This window comes from Kogia breviceps, chromosome 5, assembly GCF_026419965.1.
Source record: "Kogia breviceps isolate mKogBre1 chromosome 5, mKogBre1 haplotype 1, whole genome shotgun sequence".
Lineage (NCBI taxonomy): Eukaryota > Metazoa > Chordata > Mammalia > Artiodactyla > Physeteridae > Kogia > Kogia breviceps.
The window spans coordinates 54,489,278-54,505,011 of record NC_081314.1 but is presented as its reverse complement, the minus strand read 5'-3'; the positions used below and the strand labels follow the sequence as shown (position 1 = coordinate 54,505,011).

The window sequence follows — 15,734 nt, the reverse complement described above, 5'->3', positions numbered from 1 at the left end:
CAGCTCAATTGAATTACATGAAGAACCTGCAGTTATCCCAAAGCCCAGACTGCATTCCAGACCGACTAGATCAGAATCTAGGGGTAGAACCCTGACATCAATATTTTCTAAGTCTCCCCAAGAAATTCTAATGTTCAGCCCAGTTTGAGAAGCACTGAAATGATGTGTGAATGATGTGTTAGATCCCACAGTCAGCTGTTCCACTTTCTTTTTATTGCTCTGAATCCTGGCTTCTCTATCCCAGGGCCATGACTTGTGGGGGACTGGACATTTAGTCTAGATCACCTGTGGTCTATAGGACATGACTGTGCAAATTAGAAGAGGTACCCCTCCCTTAAAACATGTTGCTTCATTCTGTTTGAAATTGTCTTAATATTGTATACTGATTATACTAGAATAAAATCTGCCCACCGGTCATGAAATTATTGTAATAAACACACACACATCAATGATATCTACAATGTGAGTAGAGAATCCTTATATGCGGCAGCCTTGTACAATGCACAACCTGTACACTCATACATGATGGCCCTCCTTTAGTCAGGGGAGGCATGTGATTCCAACTCCCTCACTCTCTGATCTGAGCCCAGCCAACTTCCTCTTTGACAAGATGATCCACAAATAAGGGGACTATATTTCCAAAGTCTGAATACGTACCTTGGCACTGAGAAAGGCTTTTGTTTTTCTGATTTATTTCAATGAAAACTCCTCTAAAAGGCGTAGAAATTAAATCACATTTAGTTACTTATGTAATGAGCCATCTTTATTAAAAATAATTATGTTGCATGAAATTGGAACTGTTCTGGAAAATCTGAGAAGGATGGCTGCCAAATTCTAACTTCCAGCTGGAATTCTACAGCTCTGCTGTCTGGTCCCCCGTGATGGGACATTCGTGCTCCATTCTGCTCCCTAGGCCTAGAAGGTTCCTTGCGGTTGAGAGGCCACTGGTGACTAAGATGGTTCCAACGGAAAATGAGAGATGCACAGAGCACCGTCCTTGTCATGCCTCCCTCCATGGCCTCTCATGAACAGAGACGGCTGCTTGAGAAGGAACAACTAATCCCTGTGTTCCTTCTCTTTACCAACGCTGGGTAGGCACACCGTGGTGGCACTGCCGTGGGGAATAGTAGGCTCACGATGGCTGAGGAAAGGAGAGGCAAAAACTGGCAAGGGTTATCATGGTCCCAGAGACCCACATACAGCATTTATCCCATGGATGATCAGGAGGAAGAAAAATGCGCCTTCAGACGAGGAGGAGCTATTCTAGGCTGAAAAACACCATCTGGGAACTTGAGCAGGCCATCTTCTATGCACTCGTGGAGGACAGAACAAGGACTACAGGCGAGTAGACAATATAGAAAAAATAGTAGTGAATATTGAAAGAAATACCATTCAAGCAGGGGGAGGGGGCAGGAGGAGGGGTGGAAGGAGGATATAGCTAATTCCTCATCCTTCACAGAATTCTTTGCCCAAATAATCTAAGGATACAGTGAAAAGAGTCATGTTCTAGAAGATAAGATTCCAGTCCCAGTTTTGATATTAACCAGCTCTTTGATCTTGGGCAAGTCACCTGACTATCTGGTACCTGTGAGTCCACATTTGTGGAATAAGGATGAACTAACTGAATTCCAAGATCCCTTCCAGATCTAGAGGCAGCACAGCATAGAGATGCCGGAGCTGGACACCTGGATACACACTGTGACTCTACCTCCTGCTGGTTGTGTGACCTTGGGCACATTACTCATCCTTTCTGTGACAGAGTAAAATGGTATAAAAATGGTACCTACTTCATAGAGTTGCTGTGAGGATTAAATGAGGTCACATATGCGGTGTGCTTACAAGAGAAAACTGTCACACAGAGTACACATGATACGTGTCCTACTAGAATGGAAGCCGCTTGACAGTGGAGATCTATGTCTGTGTTTTGATCACTGATGTGGTCTAAGTGCTGATGATATTATCTGGCACATAGGAGACACTGAGTAAATATCTTTTGAAAGAATGAATGAACCCACTACACAACTATTAGAATGGCTGAAATCTAGAACACTGACAGCACCAAATGTTGGTGAGGATGTAGAGCAACAGGAACTCTCATTCATTGCTGGTGGAAATGCAAAATTGTACAGCCACTTTGGAAGACGGCTTGGCAGTTTTTTACAAAACTAAAAATACTCTTACCATATGATTCATCAATTTATGTCTTTATTTACCTGAAGTAGTGGAAATTTTAGGTCCACACAAAAACCTGCATGTGGATATTTATAGCAGTTTTATTCATAATCATCAAAACTTGGAAACAACCAAGATGTCCTTCAGTGGGTGAATGGATGAATAGGCTGTGGTACATCCAGATAATAGAATATTATTCAGCACTAGAAAGAAATAAACTATCAAGCCATGAAAAGACACGGGGTAACCTTAAATGCATATTATTAAGTGAAAGGAGCAAATCTGAAAAAGGCTACCTACTGTATGACATACTACAGGACATTCTGGAAAAGACAAAACTATTTAGATAGTAAAAAGGATCAGTGGTTGCCAAGGGTTGAGGAGAAGTGTGGGATGAACAGGTAGAACATAGAGGATTTTTAGGGCAGTGAAACTATTTGTATGATACTATAATGGTAGATATATGTCATTATACATTTTTTCAACGCCATAGAAGGTACAATACCAAGAGTGAACCCTAATGAAAACTATGGACTTTGGGAGATAATGATGTGTTAATGTAGATTCATTAATTGTAAAAGATATACCACTCTGGTGGGGGATGTTGATGGGGGATGCTATACATGTGAGTGGGCAAGGGGGTATATGAGAACTCTACGTATTTTGTGCCCAATCTTGTTGTGAATCTAAAACTGCTCTAAAAAATATAGCCTATTAAAAAAAAACAAAAGAAGAAATGTGTGAATAAACATTCTGACTCTACAGCCTCATGACCAGGGTTTACATTTGGGTCTTCTCCTGCCCTCTCCTCACAATAAGAGGAGAGGGCACGAGAAGACCCTCCTATCATCATTCTTATCATGTAGAGAATCTAGAAGAAGTAAGACAGAGTAACAAACTGTATAAATTACCAGGAAAAATGGTAGTTAGTTACAGATTGCATTTTTCAAAAATGGCTGCAATAATCTTTTCAGTCCCACATACTCTTCTAGAACCCTGCCACTTGCCCACCAAGAGATGGAGTCTAGGTGCCCTCTGCATGAACAGAAGCAGGCCTTTTGACTGCCTTGACTAATAGAATATGGTGAATCTGATGCTTCGTGACCTTCCAAGGCTAGGTCGTAAAAAGCAGTACAGCCTCCACCAGGTCTCTCTCTCTTGAAATACTCAACTTGGGACACTGAGCAGCCATGTAAGAAGCCCAAAGCTTCCATGCTGTGGGGAAGTCCAAGCTAGTCCATGTGGAGAGACCCTGCAGAAAAGCTCTGAGACGACCTGAAGAGAAAGAGGTGCTGGTCAGCCCTCAACTGCTCCTGATTCCAGCTCCAGCTAGAAGTGACTCACCATAACTGCATAAGAGACCCTGAGCCGGAAGCACCCAGCTGGGTTGTCCCCCAGTTCCTGACCCACAGAAACTATGAGAAATAATAAATATTTTTGTTTTAAAGCATGGTTTTAGGATGATTTTTTTCTACAGTAGTATATGAACTGGAAAAAGTGCTTGGCAATGCATAACAACCAAGCCTGGCTTATTCAGGTCCACCTCTCTTAAGCCCCAAGTGGCTATCTGGCCCTTGAGAATGTTGGCGCTTTTCTGGAAGGAATCCAAACACAACTTCCTCCAATCCACCTGGGAATTTTCCTCCTGGCAGGACACCAAAACACAAGCTCCAGCTCCCACAGTTCAAGCCCAAAGCATCATGGATTATTCTAGCCTTGGCCCCAAAACTTGCTGACCCTCATCAGTCTTCAGCAGGGACCCTGTTTTCTCCCTTTGCTTCCAGTAAGTGCTAGGCATCTCAAAAATCCTATTTCATTGGCTCTCTCTTGAGAGGGTTCACATTTCCTTCCTTTTCTCATCATTCACCATCATTTTCCTCAAGTCTCAAGATGACAGTAACTCCAATGTCTTCTTTTGTCATTTATGTTTGACTGATTATGAAAGTGAACACCTATATCGGTACATCCATACCAATAAGCATAATAAAGAGTTGATTCTAGGAGGATAAGTTACATTTATCATGATGAGGGAGGAACTATGTATCATGCCATCAGTTCAGGGTGTATATTTACACATTGTTCATTGCAGCTATATTTACAATAGCCAGGGCATGGAAAGAACCTAAGTGTCCATCAACAGATGAATGGATAAAGAAGATGTGGCACATATATACAATGGAATATTACTCAGCCATAAAAAGAAATGAAACTGAGTTATTTGTAGTGAGATGGATGGACCTGGAGTCTGTCATACAGAGTGAAGTAAGTCAGAAGGAGAAAAACAAATACCGTATGCTAACACATATGTATGGAATCTAAGAAAAAAAATGTCATGAAGAGACTAGGGGTAGGACGGGAATAAAACACAGACCTACTAGAGCATGGACTTGAGGATATGGGGAGGGGGAAGGGTAAGATGCGACGAAGTGAGAGAGTGGCATGGACATATATATACTACCAAACGTAGGGTGGATAGCTAGTGGGAAGCAGCCGCATAGAACAGGGAGATCAGTTAGTTGGTTTGTGACCACCTAGAGGGGTGGGATAGGGAGGGTGGAAGGGACAGAGACGCAAGAGGGAAGAGATATGGGAACATATGAATATGTATAACTGATTCACTTTGTTGTAAAGCAGAAACTAACACACCATTGTAAAGCAATTATACTCCAATAAAGATGTTAAAAAAATTTTTTTTAAATAAAAGAATCACTATACTTTGGGTAATCTTGTCACACAAATCTCCTCCTTTGATAAATTCAAGTCCTGGCTGCTCTTCTGGGACGTCAAAGAAAGAACAAGCTCATGTCAGACATAACATGTCTTGAATGCCTGAAAAAGAGTATCCAAAGTTGAGAATAGAAAGTAAGAAAGTATAACTCCAAGGTTACCATAGGGGACAAGTCAGGTGTGACTTCTCAGAAACAGCTCACCGTACAGTGAAAAGATCCCAGAATCTGGAGACAGAAACCAGCAATTGTATTCCAGCTCTGTGACTTACTAGCTAGATGACTTCAACAAATATGATTTCCATCACCTAATTTCTTCATCTGGAAAATAAGATACTAATTAATCTACTTTTTAAAGTATATAAAAGAATTGAAAAGAAAGTGTTCAAACAAAAACTTGTGAACAAATCTTCATAACAACATTATTTACAGTTGCCAATAGGTGCAAAGAATCCAAACATCCATCAAGTGCTAAATGGATAAACACAATGTAGTATACATTACAATGGAATATTAGTCAGCCATAAAAAGGAAGGAAGCACTGATACATGCTACAACATGGATGAAAACACATGAAATGAAGAAGTCAGACACAAAAGGCTACATATTGAATGATTCCATTTATATAAAGTGACCAGAATAGGTAAATACAGAGATGGAAAGCAGATCAGTGGTTGCCAAGGCCTGGGAGTAGGGAGGAATGGGCAGTGAGTCCTAAATGAGTACTGGGTTTCCTTTTGGGATGATGGAAACGTTCTGGAACTAGATAGTGGTGATGGTTGGACAAGACTGTGAATGTTTTAAATGCTACTGAATTGTACACTGAAAATGGTGAATTTTATGTTATGCATGTTTTAACAGAACAACAAATAAAGTATGTAAAGCACCTAGCACACGTGCCCCCTCTCCCCCTCCCCATGTCATTAGACTGGAAGGAAACCAGTGGGAGCCTGGAACGGTTTGTCCCAGCCACTCCATCCCAGATGGTAATTCCCATTAAAAAGCCCATACAAGAGAAAGGACAAAAGACGTCAGAGATTCTGCTTCATTTGCTTTGGGTGCAACTGGGGCATGTGTATTTTGCAAAATCTCCCTGGTGATTCTCACATGTGCCCCTACTTAGGAACTTCTTTACTGATCGGGCAGCCTCCCACAAACAGGCCCTGGCCAAAAACTCTCCTTCCTACTGAGAGCCCTGTTTTATCAACTGAGTTCACCTACAGTGAAGTTCTCTCCACCAGAGACACATAGCTCACAAGACATTTATTCAGAAACACTTTCAGGAGGACACATAAGCCCCTTGGTGGCCCAATTAAATGAAGCTACCTATCTCAAGTGGGCTGAATTGCAATCAAAACACTATCCTTCTTTTTACCACTGTGAGAGACAGGCATTAAAAAAAATACTTCTAATTATTTTGCAGAATTGCTATTGAATGCTTTGTGTAGTGAATTGAATAGTGGCTCCCCCAAATGCTATGTCTGAATCCAAACCCTGATACCTGTGAATGTGACCTTACTTGGAAATAATGTCTTGGCAGATGTAAGTAAGATATCGAGACAAGATCATCCTGGATTTAGGGTAGGCCGTTAATCCAATGACTGGTGTCCTTATGAGAGAACAGAGAGGTAATTTCAAGGCACAGAGGGGAAGACCATGCAAAGTCACAGGGATCAGAGACACACAGGGAGAGTGCCATGTGAAGACACAAGCAGAGATTTGAGTGATGCATCTACAAGCCAAGGAACTCCAAGGCTTGCCTGCAGCCACCAGACATTAGGAGAGAGGCATGGATTCTCCCTCAAACCCTCCAGGAGGAACCAATCCTGCTGCCACCTTGATTTTGGACCTCTAGCCTCCTGAACTATAAGAAAATTAATTTCTGTTGTTTTAAGCCACAAATTTGCAGTAATTTGTTACAACAGTCCTAGAAACTAATACACTTGGTATCTTATATCGAACTTAATATCAAGGATTAGACAACAAATTTCCTTCCAGAATTCTATACAAGGAAGCAGAGTCTCTCCAGATAAATGTGTATGTTCCCCCTTAGCCAGCAAAAAGTAAGAAGGTTGTTGATTCCTGACACATTTTGCACTTTTCTTGTCAGAAAGCTCAGGTGGAGGCTAGGGCTCAAGTTCTGTGATTATTCATCCTGGATTCTTGCTATCAACTTCTTGCTTTGCCATGTTTCTGTTCTCTCTTTCATTTTGAATTTTATTTTGAATTTGCTTACTCTCTATATATGTAGTTTTATTATAAATCACCTAAAATACCTTTTAAAGAGAAATGACTATAAAATTATAAGTAATAGCAGAGTGGCTAAGAGAGTGGGAACCAAACCAAAAAGAGTAGGAACCAAACTTCCTAGGTTCAAATCCCAGCTGTATAACTTAGGAGGTTTGTGACTGTGGGGGCACCCTATGCCTCAGTGTCCTCAGCTGTGAAATGGGAATAATATTAATATGTGCCCTGTAGGTTTTAAGGATTTAGTGACTTAATCACATGCAAAGTACTTAGGACAATGCCTGACATATAAAAAGTATTCATTCAATAAGTACAGCTATTACTATTACTTGTCCACATTACTGCCTTAGTTAAAACTCTGCTGGTGCTTCACTCCCTGCAGGATGAAGTTCAAGCTCCCTGTCACAGCCCACAAGGCTTTCCATGAGTGGCTTCTTTCTGGGGCCGCAAGTGTGTCCTGCCTGACCCTCCAGTTAACGCGGACCACATCCGCACGCTTGGCTGTCCGCTATGCTAGGGATGCCACAGCTGACTCCTACTCACCCTTCCAGACTCGGCTCCGCATTACTTTCTCCAGGAGCCCAGCCCATGCCTCCCCATCTGTGGTGGATGGTCCTCACCCAGGCTCCATCTCCAGCTCACCATTTTCACAACCTGTTGGAGTGACGTGTGCTACACCTCCTTCACCCAGGAGTCTCCTGATTTTAGTTGTCTCTTTGGGCAGAGAATGAAAGCACTGAGGCCTTTTGGAAGATTGAGCTGTCAGGTGGTGGTGAGGTAGAGACCTGTCTGAGATCTGTGTCCTGATTGACCAGGCTGTCCCTGGAAGGGATGGACAGCACCAGACAATTTAAAGCTCCAAAGGTTTCACAAACCACATCTAGTCTGCTAATGCTTGGGATAAAAGTTGGCTTTTCCATCAAAGCCTTTGACCCTCAGGGCTGGTATTACTCAGTTGGCTAAATGTCATTCTGCATTTAGCACCACTAACCTCTGCTTTTGAGGGAGTTAAAGAATAACAGCCTCTGGGAGAAAGAGAGTTTCCAGATGGCTTTGTTTAATCAAGTTTGGAAGTGTGACATTAAATCCTCTGAGAGGTTTGCCCTCATGCCCTTTTTCTTCCAGCTCATTGAGGTATAACTGACAAATAAAATTGTAAGATATTTAAAGTGTACATTGTGGTGATTTAATGTACATATACATTGTGAAATGATTCCCACCATCCAGTTAAGTAACACATTCATCACCATTCATCATGTATTTATTTTTTTGGTAAGAACATTTAAGTTCTACTCTCTTAACAAATTTTGATTATACAACACAGTGTAATCAACTATCATCATGTTTTACTTTAGATCCTCAGATCTCATTCATCTTATGTTGTTGAACCCAAGTTCATGTTTCTGATGCACAGTGAGGCCAAACAAGCAAACCATCAGAATTTGGAGCACAGAAAACTTTGTTGCAAGGGTCAGGCAAGGAGAATGGGTGGCTCACATTCAAAAGACCTGAACTTGCCAGGGGTATTTGGGGAAGAGTTCTATAGGCAAAATTTGGGGTGAGGGCTGCAGGGTCTGTGACTTTCTTCTGACTGGTTTGTGGTGAGGAAATAAGGGTGATGTTTCTGGAATTTCAACCTTCTGATTCCAACCAGTCTGGGGTCTGCATGCTTGTGGCCAGCATGTAGTCACCATCCTCCACCTGGTGGAGGTCTTAGTTTCTACAGAACAACTCAAGGACATGCATGAGATTGTTATCTATACCCCTTCAGGAGGCACTAGTAGTCCTGTGACTCTATTGTCCTATTAACTCCTTGAGCCTGCTCTTTGGAACTCAGGGAAGGCCACGGAGACTAAAGCCTTTTTTTCCTACAAACAAGAAACAGGGGATACAGAGGGGCTTCTGTACCTGGGAGGGTCCTGTTTGGTTTCATTTATAGTTGAAAGTTTGTACCCTTTTACCAACCTCTGCCTAATTCCTCCAGCCCCTGGCAACCACTTTTCTACTCTCTGTTTCTGTGAGTTTGACTTCATTTTCTTTCTTCATTATTTTTCTTAGAGCTGACGTATAAGTGATACCATGCAGGATTTGTCCTTCTCTGTCTGACTTAACTCATTTAGCATAATGCCCTCAGGGTCCACCTATGTTATCACCCCTTCTTTTTTATGGTTGAATAATATTCCAGAGGACCTCAGATCTGAAGCCTGGTGTGGGGTGGGTGGGTGTGAGACAGAGAGAGAGAGAGAGAGAGAGAAAATTGGTCAAACATTGCCTCGTGGTATCATGGAAACATCCCCATTTGAGAATCAAAGGATATCAAACTCAAGGGGAAAACCTGAGTCCTAGTTTAGCTGGCCCTGTATCCCACCCCTACTCATGGACCAGCTCTCCAGCTTCTCTCCACAAAGTTCAAGGCATCCTCTCCCAGGAACCCCCTACCAGGAGCAGGATACATGAGCGTGAAGGTCCCAGACCTGGTCTGTAAGGGCCTGCATACCTCCTAGGACCGGGGCCTGAGCCTGTACAGGGGAAGAGGTGGAGCCAGCAGGCTGCAGGTTCCCAGACAACAAGGGACCTCCTGCACTCCCCAGGGCCCTCCTGAGGCTGCACCTCTGACACTCTCCCATTCAAGGAAGCCCTTAGTCGTCTTTATGCCTGGGATTCAGATACAGAAAACTCAGGAGTGATTCAGATGCAGTTATTCAGAGGTGTTTGGGGGTGAGTGGAAAGGGGGCACAGGATGGTTTCTTTCAGGACAGGCCTGCGGCCATCAGCCAGTGTGGAAACAAAATGAACCCTGGAGTCAGGCAGACCTGAGTTAGGGCCTGGGGTAGGAAGAAGAAGGAAAATGAGAACCTGCTACCCCCAGGCTGGGTTTTGAAGGTCTGTGGATGGGTAGCTGGTGTCAGGCTCTCCTCCCTGCAACCAACCATGAAGGCTGGCTCAAGGCATATTCTCTTGCTCTCAGAAATCCTGGCACATCAGCCTCTACCCTATCCCCACCTCCCAACTCCTCCACCTGCCAAACCCAACCTTCCAGCAGTGAAGGGGTGGGAAGCCTGATACTCCTTCAAGATCATCTGGCCCAGAGTCCTCATTCAGCAGGTGGGAAAATGGGACTCAATGCTGCTCATGCCAAGATTAGGCCTGTCTTAAGCCTGAGTTACAGAGAGGCCACAGACGAAAGTCAAGGGCAATCCAGGAGATAAGGCATGAAGTCAAAGTCAGTTCAAGTACAGGACAAAAGGCATCAAGTGGAGCAACCATCTGCTTCCATGTGGTCTCAAGCTAAGGTTGGACATCACCAGCAGCAAACAGGTGACAGTCAGTCAATGGATATTTACTGAGCACCTGGTAAGTGTCATGCTGCCTTGTAGGTACGGAGGACAGAGCAAGAGCCTACATTCCCTACTGAGAAGAAGATGCTAGTAGGCCAACCCCAGTCAAAAGGGGCACCATGGTGTGGTGGGCAGCTTGGGTTCTGTCTGGATTTGACTCTGCCTCTTACGTCTCTGACCTTAGGAAAGCCATGTAACTCTTCGTGCCTCAGTCTCCTCATCTGTAAAGTGGGGCTAATAAGAGCAACAGCCTCAGAGGGCTGCTGTGAAGATCAAATCAATTGAGTAATGGTGAGAATGTATTTATTATCATCCTGAACACTGATCTTATAAAAATGCTGGGATCATGCAATGCTTGCACTACAGAGCACTTTGAAGAGGCCATCCAGGGGTCTTGAGAGCTTGTGTTCCATTGCTGGTAACAAATTGCTGCCTGGCCTCAGACAGGTCGGGTCACTAATTGTTCTCATCCTCCATTCCATTCCCATATCTGGGGATGGCAGAGGAGGGGTAATGGCATTTTGCTCAAGAGGTACTGGGAGGTGATATGAGGCCACCTTCACCAGCGTCAGGGCAAGTGGTCCTGGGTTTGCCATGGAAAGAAAAGGCGAGGCAGCCTGATCACAGAGGGGCTTCATCTGGTTTGGAGCTTGGGGCTTCTAAGGTTGTATGCACTTCGGAGTTGCTTGAAGGGCAGCATCTGGCATTGTCTTGGCATGATTTATTGAAAGCTGTACTCAAGTTAAATCAAAAGTGAAAAGGTTAATTACTGAGTACATCGTTTTAAAAGTATGTAATTGGCTTATTTCGATGAAGTTGGGATAGGAACAAGCAAGGAGAGGATTCAGTGTCCTGCAAACAAAACTCAGGAAGACTCTCACTATTTGCTGATTTGCCATCTCCAGGACATAATCTGAAGTAATATGAGTGTCCAGCCTCCAAAAACAATGCCCATTGCTGTGTTTAGAATACCTGTACTGTCCAGTATGGTAGCCACAAGCCATATCTGGCTATGGAGCACTTGAAATGTGGCTAATCCAAGTTAGATGTGCTATATGAGTACCCCCTGGACTTCCAAGACTTAGTATGAAACAAAGTGTAAATATCTCTTTAATAATTTTGTATTAATTACATATTGAAATGCTAATACTTTGGATATATTGAGGTAAATACAATATATTATCAAAGTTAATTCCACCTGTTTCTTTTTACTTTTTTTAATGTGTCTACTAGAAAATCTACCATTACATATGTGGTTGTGATGGTATTTCTATTGGACAGTGAAGTTTAAATAGAGGATGGTTGTCGGGGGGTCTGCTTTTCCCAGCAGTACTGGTTGAGCCATAAATGATTCTTCTTCCTCAAAGAGTAAGAAGACTTTGAGACGGAGAGAACATGGGACCAAGAGATCGCAGATCCAGATTATTATTTCACACTGGTCATCAAGTTGCTGCATGGCCTTGATGACAATAAATACTAGCAAACACCTCTATAATATATTTAATAGTTCAGGCACCACTCTAAGCATTTGACACTTGTAGGTGTCTCGCAACAGTCTTGTGAGATGGGAGCTATTATGAGTTCCATTTTCCACACGAAGGTGCTGAGGCGTGAAGAGGTTAAGAAACAAGCCCAGAGCTCACAGATGAAAAGTGGTGGAACTAGAATTCAAACCCAGGCAGGCAGGTTCCAGGGTCTGTGCTGCGGACCACGTTATTGCCTCTCAAGTTATCCAAACTAGCTTAAAGTCAGTTTCTTGATCTATAAAATAGAGTTAATAGCTACTCTGTCTACCTTACAGGATTGTAACGAGGGCCAGAAGATGACATGGGTGACCGTAGACGGTAGACGTGTAAGGTGGCAGAAGCTTAAGAAAGGAAATTACACAGAAGGAGCTTCCCGTCTGTAAGACCATTAAAATTCAGACCCAGTTCTTTCATACAGTGTTTCCCCAAATGGAATTTTTTCCTCCTCCTGTGCTCCATAGCACTCTGTGGTGTATCACAGTCCCTCACACAACTTGTCTTTCATTGCATGCATATGTCTCCTTCATTACACTTCAAATTTCTTAAAGGCAACTTGTCTTGAAGACTAGTGCTTCTCAACAGGAGGTGATTTTGCCCCCCATAGGACATTTGGAAATGACTAGAGACATTTTTGATTGTCATAACTTGGCGGGGGCGGGGGGAAGGGTGCTACTGGTACCCAGTGGGTAAAGGTCAAGGATGCTGCTAAACATCCGACAATGCACAGAACAGCCCGCCACAGCAAAGTATTATCTGCTCAAAATATCAATGGTGCTGAGATCATTATATGACCCATTGTGGTTCAGACATGCATGAAATAGTATGTACCCAATAAATGAAAGAACCACTGAATGAATGAATAATAAATATTACAATCACCTGTCTGCCTTGGATATAACTTCTTTTCGGTTACACTCAACTAATACATATTAAATACCCACTACATACCAGGCACTTGCTAAGGCTGGAGGACAGGTTGATGCATAGTTCTGAAAGACAGAATCTCAAAGATCTGGTTGTCTACTAGGGGAGTCAGAGTCACAACAAAGAGACTGTCAAATAAAGTTGTAAGTGATGAATGCCGCGGCCCTCACCATCTCTGGGCAACGGCACCACTCAGGAACTTGTGAAAAGACAGAAGGTCCAGCCAATCTGGATGGAACAATAATTTTTCCTCGTTTTTATCTTGAAAAATTTCAAACACCAAGAAGGTAGAATAACTGCACAATAAACATTTATATAAGTATCAATATTTAGATAGGTATTTAATTATGATGGATAAAAGATAGATAAATATATAGTAGATAGATAGATAGATAGATAGACACACAGATACATACTTTTTTCTGAACCGTTTTAGGCAGAGAGGAGGGACATGGTCAGACCTGGATGCCAAGCAGAAAACAGGTTGAGGGATGAAATGATGGGGAAGGTGTCACCAGTTGTTGCATTCGTCCTAAGAGGGACATGAGAGTCTCAACAAGGGCAGTGGTGGGTCTGCAAAGGAAGGAGAGAAGGATTTGAGGGGAATTCGTTTAAGAAGTAATCAGGGGCTTCCCTGGTGGCTCAGTGGTTGAGAATCCGCCAGCCGATGCAGGGGACACGGGTTCGTGCCCCGGTCCGGGAAGATCCCACATGCCGTGGAGCGGCTGGGCCCGTGAGCCATGGCCGCTGAGCCTGCGCGTCCGGAGCCTGTGCTCCGCAACGGGAGAGGCCACAACAGTGAGGCCCGCATACCACAAAAAAAAAAAAAAAAAAAAAAAGAAGTAATCAGAACCACCTGGTTCCTGGTTCCCTTCTCTCCACTCTGGACTGGAGTGTTCCCATCTGCAAGCTTACTTCTCCAAGTCTCTAGAGCTAATCATGAGCCCGGACAGGGTGATGCAAGGAGCTACTGCTCAAATCGAATCACTCTTGCTAGGGTCCCAATTCTGACAGCTGCGCTTCTGCCCTGTCCCCATGGCGTGCCTCAGTCTTGGAATCTGGGGCCTTGCCTTGTTCCTGCCCTTGAGCCTAAGTCTGCATCTCAACAGCCTGCCCAGGGACACACAAGCCTTCTAAGGTTGGAGCCCCCGCTAATCCTCCTCCCTTTATCAGAGGTTCCTAAGGTCTTTTGCCTGAATCTCCAAGCTTCACCTGCTCCCCAGGTGGAGCTCCACCACTCCCCTTTCTATGCACCACTAGGTGCCTCGGGCATACTGGCTGTGCTATTGGGCCGTGGCCGTCTGTTGCCGTGCCTTCTGTATGCCTTGCTCTACCTGCTGTAACGGACGTTCCACTGCCTGACCCACTCACCACACCATCGAATGCCTGGGTCTGCTTGCAGGGCCCTTTCCCTTTCAGTTATCACAGCCCTTGTGCACTTCCCCATTTCTGCTTTCCATTTCCTCATCTCCGTGTGCAGAAGCAAGAGGCTTGCTTGTGTGACCCTAGGACATCTGGCAGGTCAAACACTGTCTGACTCTCAAATCTGATTGGTGATAACACTGAGTATCAGGGCACACGCGGAAGGCCCATACCCTGGCCGTGGCTTTCCTAAGACTTAGCCTAGCAAGCACACAATTTCAATGTTCGGTGAGGGCAAAGCATCAGACAGGCTTGTCTGCAGTCAGTGTGCCAACAAAATATGCACTGGTTGGTTGATTGCCTTGTTGAATGATCTTCTGCTAAATATCTCATTCATGTCCTCCTATCCCCCAGCATTCTGGCGAATACTTCACCCTGTTCATCTGAAGTATATTTATCCCTTTCATTTCCCTCAATTCTGTTAACTGAGGCAAAAGACCTCCATGCCCTGTCTGATTTCCAGAGAGCCTACCAAAACAGCTACCTTTAAAGACGTCAAAACAGAAGAGACATGCCACTTGGGGACAAAGGAGGTCAGGCCTGACACTTGGATTTGTCTCTTCAAGTTCTGTTCTGCTGGCTGTGCACAGAATGAGGTTTGGCTCCCAGCTGGCAGTGGTGGCTGAGACCCAGGGACACTGTGTCTGTGGGCAGATTACAAGGGCCACCACAAGTCTTCTCGTCAAACTCCTCCCAGGTGGGAGGTTCTGAATGCCAGGAACGCCAAAGGTGGAAAGGAGCTGCGAGTCACGTAGGCTAATCCCCCTATTTTACAAATTAAAAAAAAAAAAAAACAGGCTCAGAAATATCAAGTGCCTCCTCTGAGGTCACATGTCTAATTAGGATGTGTTTGTCTGCTCTCTTTCTGTCTGACCCAGAAATTCCACCTCACGGACTTTATATCACGGATCTGCTCACACACAGGCACAAGGATGTACAAGCAAGGTTATTCACTGCAGCACGCCTCACAGAAAAGACTGGAAACGGCCTCGGTGTCCACCAATAGAGGACCGGCTCTTCAGTGGAATACTAAGCACCAGGAAGAAAGGACGAGGCAGCCGCCCATGTGCTGATGTGGAAAGGTGGAAATAGGTTAAATGAAGAAGGCAAGGTGCTGAACTGTGTCCATGGTGTGTTCCTATTGTATGAAAATGAAGGAAAGAGCACTAATCTATGTGTGTGTGTGTGTGTGTGTGTGTGTGTGTGTGTGTGTGTGTGTGTGTGTATTTGCTTATCTTTCTGGGAGGTAACACTATGACCTTGTTTGCCTATAGAGAGGGAACTGCATGGCTGGAGATGAGAGGCAAGATTTTTGCTGTAAAGTTGAAAAGTTTTTGAACCACATCACTACATATTTTAAAACTTAAATAAATATTCAG

The 15,734-nt window shown here is 43.9% G+C and overlaps 1 long non-coding RNA gene across 1 annotated transcript in view; it reads left to right on the top strand.

Annotated features, from left to right (window-relative positions):
- LOC131757406 (uncharacterized) overlaps positions 1-15,468 on the top strand; it is a 165,078-nt gene extending 149,610 nt beyond the window's left edge. The window contains exons 3-4 of the long non-coding RNA XR_010840667.1: positions 12,285-12,388; positions 15,234-15,468. This is a non-coding gene — a long non-coding RNA (uncharacterized lncRNA). The remainder of the gene's footprint in view (positions 1-12,284; positions 12,389-15,233) is intronic.
- Positions 15,469-15,734: the final 266 nt, after the last annotated feature.